Raw genomic sequence first — 6,368 nt, 5'->3', positions numbered from 1 at the left:
AGGGGACATGGGTTTGGTCCCTGGTCTGGGAAGATTCCACAGGCTTTGGGTTATGAAACCTGCAAGCCACAACTGCTGAAGGCTGTGCATACTAGAGCCTGTGCCCAGCGACAAGAGAAGCTGCTGCAATGCAAAGCCCGCACACCGCAACTAGAGAGTAGCCCCCCTCCCTTGCTCCACCTAGAGAAAACCCACATGCAGCAACAAAGACCCAGCGCAGCCAAAAATACATAAGTAAATAAAAATGTTTTATAAACATTTGTCATTGCATCTAATCTGAGAGAGAAGGGACTCTGTTCTTTGTCTTGGAAGGCAGCCTGAATCACTGGAAAGATAATTGGTCCCCAAATAGGAAACCTGAGTTCTGATCCAGCTGTGAACTTGGGCTGGTTACTGTCCCACTCCACAGCCTTGCTTTCTCATCTGGAGAACAAAAGGGGCTGCATGAGGTGGGCTGCAGTCTGTTTTTCAGGCCTAGGTTTTATGAATAGAAGTTGGAGTCCTAAATGATTTCAGGCTGTCTATGGAGACATGTTCTTTTTTTTTTTTTAATTTTTTTAAAATTTTATTTTTAAACTTTACATAATTGTATTAGTTTTCCCAAATATCAAAATGAATCCGCCACAGGTACACATGTGTTCCCCATCCTGAACCCTCCTCCCTCCTCCCTCCCCATTCCATCCCTCTGGGTCGTCCCAGTGCACCAGCCCCTAGCATCCAGTATCGTGCATCGAACCTGGACTGGCAACTCGTTTCATACATGATATTTTACATGTTTCAATGCCATTCTCCCAAATCTTCCCACCCTCTCCCTCTCTCACAGAGTCCATAAGACTGTTCTATACATCAGTGTCTCTTTTGCTGTCTCGTACACAAGGTTACTGTTACCATCTTTCTAAATTCCATATATATGCGTTAGTATAGTGTATTGGTGTTTTTCTTTCTGGCTTACTTCACTCTGTATAATAGGCTCCAGTTTCATCCACCTCATTAGAACTGATTCAAATGTATTCTTTTTAATGGCTGAGTAATACTCCATTGTGTATATGTACCACCGCTTTCTTATCCATTCATCTGCTGATGGACATCTAGGTTGCTTCCATGTCCTGGCTATTATAAACAGTGCTGTTCTTTTCCTACTGATAAATCCTTCAGATGTTTCAACCACTTATTTGTTTGTGTGTGACTGCAACATATCAGAACCCCTGCAACTGTGGGAGAGTTTTTCAGTTCACAAATCTTGAGAGAGGGAACCTGTCTTCTACTACAGACACTGAAAAATCCAAATATTCACTTTCCCGTTTCTCCTGGGCCTAGAACTAGGTTACTGATAGAAGCAACGACCATTTATCCCATCTACGGAGACCAAATTGGGAGCTTGTGACTGCCTTGGTTCAGGCCCAGCCATGGGTCTGCTCCAGAGGCAGGTGATGGCAGCAGCTGCCGAAGCTTCCAGGGTTGACCAGTGTACTCTCCTGTGTCAGGGCTGAAGAGAACGGTGGTGCCCGCTTGGCAGCCAGTGGTCACAGAGGCATTGTGGGGACCCCAGGGCATCAGAGGGGTAAGTTGATGGCTGTGGTTCTGGCTGGTCCCAGGCCCCACATTCCCTCCTGCTTCTTCAGGCTTCCTTTGATTCTGTGAGGTACTCACTAGCCTTTGCGTGAGCTCCTTTTTAACTTAAATCTGTCACAGGTGGTGCCCCACCCCCAATTCTGCCAATAAGAACCTTGACTGGAAAAACTAGACTAAGCGAAATCAGGAGAGTCCTAAGTCCTAACTTCTCAGTGAGGTTAAGGTGATTAATGCAGTCAAAGGCTCTCTCTGACTTCTGCTCTGTGATTTTCACAGAAAGAATTTAAGTTTCATTTCTGGAACAGCAGAACCAGAGAGGAACTGAGAGATTATTTCATCCAAGTTTCTCATTTTTCCCCCCAGAAGATCAAACCCAGTTATAATGGGAAAGAACTTGTACAGAATCACACAATGAGGTCCAGAGGTGGAACCCATCTTTCTGTGACACTCTTCAAGATTTTTCTTACCACCCAAATTGCCACTTGGTTCACACATTCTTTTGTTTACATTTTTTTTCCCATTTGAATCTGTCTTTTGCACCCACGAATCTAGGGTTCTTACTTACCTCCTATCCCACCACCAATATTCCTATCCCTGTAGGTGGCACTTGTCTAGGAAAGGCATTTTGCCTTCAGGTTTCATGAAAAAGTCGGTTTCCTCCGGAAAGCCTCAAGGATGCAAGGCGTGAGCAAGCCCCCCTATTATCAATAACACTGAGGCTCCTCTTCATGGATTTGTGATTACTTTGGCCTCAGTACTGTCATTATTTTTGTTTTTTAATTTCAACATTTTAAAATTCAAGTTTTTATTTATTTATTAAAGTATCATTGGTTTACAATGTTGTGTTAGTTTCAGGTGTAGGTATATAGAAATAGATGCAAAGACATAGAAAACAAACTTATGGTTACCAAAGGGGAAAGGGAGAGGGAGGGATAAATTAGGAGTTTGGGATTAACAAATACACACTACTGTATGTAAACTAGATAAGCAACAAGGACCTACTGTACAGCACAGAGAACTCTACTGAATATCTTGTAATAACCTATAAGGGAAGAGAATGTATACACACACACACACACACAGACACACATATGTAACTGAATGCTGTCATTATTTAAATGCACAGGAGAAGATCCACAAACTGCGAGCCCTTCGAGGAAAAACACAGAGTCATCAAAATTCTCTAGCTGTGCCTAGAGTTATGCTCCTTGGCTGCTCCTTCAGAAATGCCAACCCCGTCTGCTCTTCTGAGGGGAAGGGAAAGAACATCCTTAATAAGACAGCAGTGAAATTATTACCTGTGAAACCACGAGGGGAAAGAGCTCAAAGTTAGATTCAGACATATGCAGGCAGGCAAGATACAATTCCTTCCAGTAATTTAGACTCTGCGCCTACTCGAGGAAAGCTGTCCTCATCCGTCCGGCCCAATTTCATCTGTGTTCATTACCTAATCAGCATTGCCCTCTGAGATGCATTGTACTGGAAATAATAAAAACATCAATACCTTTCTATTTCTGAGTTGGTAGTGTTTCTGTGTCATTTTTTTTAAGAGTTCTGTAAAACAGGCAGGGTAGGAATTATCCTCCTTTTAATGTTCCATTCATCAATTTCAACAAATAGATTTTGAGTTCTTAGGGCCTGCACATACTCATCTTGGCACAGGAGTACAGAAAAATCTGATAAGGTTCCTGCCCTCAGAAAGTTTGTATGCTGTTAAAAATGGTAACTTTTATGTTGTGTATATTTTACCATAAAAACATTTGATCTAATATTCATGTACTTTTAAAAAAGTTTATATGCTGTAGGAAGTAGACAGTACGTAAGCAATAAAAAATGATAATTACAGATTGTGATGAACTTTTAGGAAAGGAAAAGCGATTATGTAATAGTATTTGGAGCTGCAATAGGATGAAATGGGGAAGTGACTTCATCTATGAGGATCTAGGAAGGCTTCTCTGAGGAGGTGACCTGAAATGAAAGGAGGGGTCAGTCATGTGAAAGGTAAACTATCTAAGACAGAGGAAACTATAGGTTTAAAAGCACTGAGGCAGGAATGAACTCAGTGCATATTATTTAGTTTCCAAATACTTGGAGGATTTCCAGAGTTTTATGCTATTGATTTTTAATTTAATTACAATATAGACAACACATTTTCTATGATTAAACTATAATTATGGGTGTGTCTATTTCTTTTTATCAGTTTATAGTTCTATCAGTTTTTCAGCTCTGCTATAGGTTGGTCCCTTTATCATTGTGAAATGATCTTTTTTATCCCTGGTAATATTCTTTGCTTTGAAATCTTCCTGGTCTCCTATTAATCAATCCACACCATCTTTTTTTTTCTCCATTTAATGTTGCCATGGTTTACCTTTTCCATGCTTTTACTTTCAATGTATTTATGTTTCCATTTTGTTCCTTGCATGCAACATATGTTTGGGTCTTGCTTTTTAAATCCAAGATGGCAATTTCTGACTTCTAGTTGGGCTGTTTAGATCATTTACATTTGATATGATATTGACATGTTTGGATTTAAATCTACCTTGCTATTTCACGTCTATTTGTCCTGTCCTTTGTTTCTGTTCTCCTCTTTTTCTGTCTTCTTTTGGGTTACATGAATATTTTTTTAGGATTCCATTTTATTATATGATTTCTTGCCAAATTAGTTATAACTTGTCATTTTATTTAATGGCTTCTTTAGGGTTTATATTATTCATCTTAAACTTTCTCTGGCTTGTCTTCAAATGATATTATACTCTTTCTTAGCAGGTATTAAGCTTTATAATAGTATATCTCCATTCTCCCTGGCCTTTGTGCTACTGTTATCATACATTTAATTTCTGCATATGTTATAGGTCCCACAGTTTGTTATTATTTTTGTTTTAAAATGTGAATTATCTTTACAGAGATTTAAACAACAATACAAATGTTTTTATATTTACTCCTGGTGTTATCATTTACCCTGTTCAGAACCCTCTCTTCTCACCACCTCCTTAAAGCAGTCTTAGAAGGAGTGGAATTTATAAACCATGGTTAGAACCTTCTCTTCTTGCTGTAGCCAAAGCTGACTTATCAGTGATCAGTCATCCCTCGTCAGTTTCGCTGCCTTGTCAGTGAAACTTGGGGGCAGCTGACTATTCAAAGCACACTGGGAATTGTTAATAACTTGGTATTGTAGAAGCAATAAAAGGACATCATCCCTCCCGATAATTACTGAGCTCTTCATAATTTGCTGAATCATTTTGTGTCCCTTCTCTTTGTTGAAATACATGGTTTATAAAATACAATGCACCTGGAAAAGCTTTCAGCTTTCCTTCAGCACCAGAGTGTTGGAAACTCCAGGAGGAGGTGATGAGATACTCTGGCCATTCATTACCCTCTCAGCTCTTGGCATTGTTAGTATACCCTGGGAGTTTCAAGATCTTGGCAACCTCTGTATTTTGTTGTCTGAGTTGCAGGTGTTGTAGACAGCCCAACAGATGACCATTACGAACCTGGCAGCCACAGACCAGCTTCTGGAGAGGAGAGAAGATATAGTCACTCCGACTCTCATCATAGGCCTTGATACAAAATGTGAAGCTGGCACAGAAGGCTGACTTAAGTGGGCCATGCACCTGGTACCATCTTTTCTACATTTGCCAGCTGTTTTTTCTTGGCTGGCATCATCAGAAAAGCTTTCTCTGATCCCATCATACACACAGAGCTATACAGACATGGTGAGACTCTGGCACAAGTAACACACCTCAGCTGGCACGGGTGTAGGTCAGGGTGCCCTTTCCCAGTCTTACATGCACAATGAAAGTCATCAGGATTCTGGCTGACAATTCTAATACCATAGTTTCCAAAGAGGATGCCTATAGCCATGTAGACACTGACTAATGTGGAGCGTAGTTGAAGCTGAAAGAGAAGTTACACCAAGCCCAGTTAACATTGCAAGGCATCATGCCAGGAGCTAAGAGTAGATCAAAGAAATATGATCCATGTGCTCATCCACAAGGTATTCAATCTGATTGGTGAGATAGGACATAAAGAGCAAAAGATGATCAAGGGATAAATGACAACATTGAAAGTAATGACTTAATGAGGCAACACAATCTTTGCCAGTGAAAATTATAGATGGATGAGTTTATGGAGATCAGAGCAAATACAGACTAGCTCTATCTTGGTGGTTTTTAGAAGGCAGAGACAGGTTTATTTTTAAATGGGATTAAGTCTTCAGAAATGGTCAGTGAGTTCAGAAACAGTGAACCAAATTGATGGAGTTGAAATTATGTATATAGGATGAGAAAACAAGTGTATGAGGCAGAGGAGGCCAAGAAGGAAGCTAAGGGTGGCCATATTGGTTTTGGTACCTGAGACATTATTGGGGTACCATAGGTGTGAAAAGCTTGAGTGCTGAAGCTCTGTCCCTGACTGGCTGATGTAACCTTGGCCAAGTTATTTCACTCTTTAAATCCAAGTTTCTATAAAATATCTGTCAAATAGGGTGAATAATATTACTAAATTCTTTCAAAGTGTTAAGTGAATTTATCCACAGTGTATAAGTACAGAGTGTCTGAAAAAGAGTAAATATTTTGCAAATATTGGGTAATAATGGTGGCTGCGTCAATGGTAGTAAAATTTGTTGGGACCATACCTTAAAATGAAGCTTGTGAACTGCAAGGTCTTAGCAATATCTTCTTCTTTTTAAAAAAACAATTGGGGTGTAATTGTTTTACAACGCTGTGTTAGTTTCTGCTGTATAAGAAGTGAATCAGCCACACAAATACACCACATTTTCTTTTCACACCAGGCACTCG

This window comes from Bubalus kerabau, chromosome 2 (genome assembly GCF_029407905.1).
Source record: "Bubalus kerabau isolate K-KA32 ecotype Philippines breed swamp buffalo chromosome 2, PCC_UOA_SB_1v2, whole genome shotgun sequence".
In the NCBI taxonomy this organism is placed as follows: Eukaryota; Metazoa; Chordata; class Mammalia; order Artiodactyla; family Bovidae; genus Bubalus; species Bubalus kerabau.
This window is presented reverse-complemented; position numbering follows the sequence as displayed.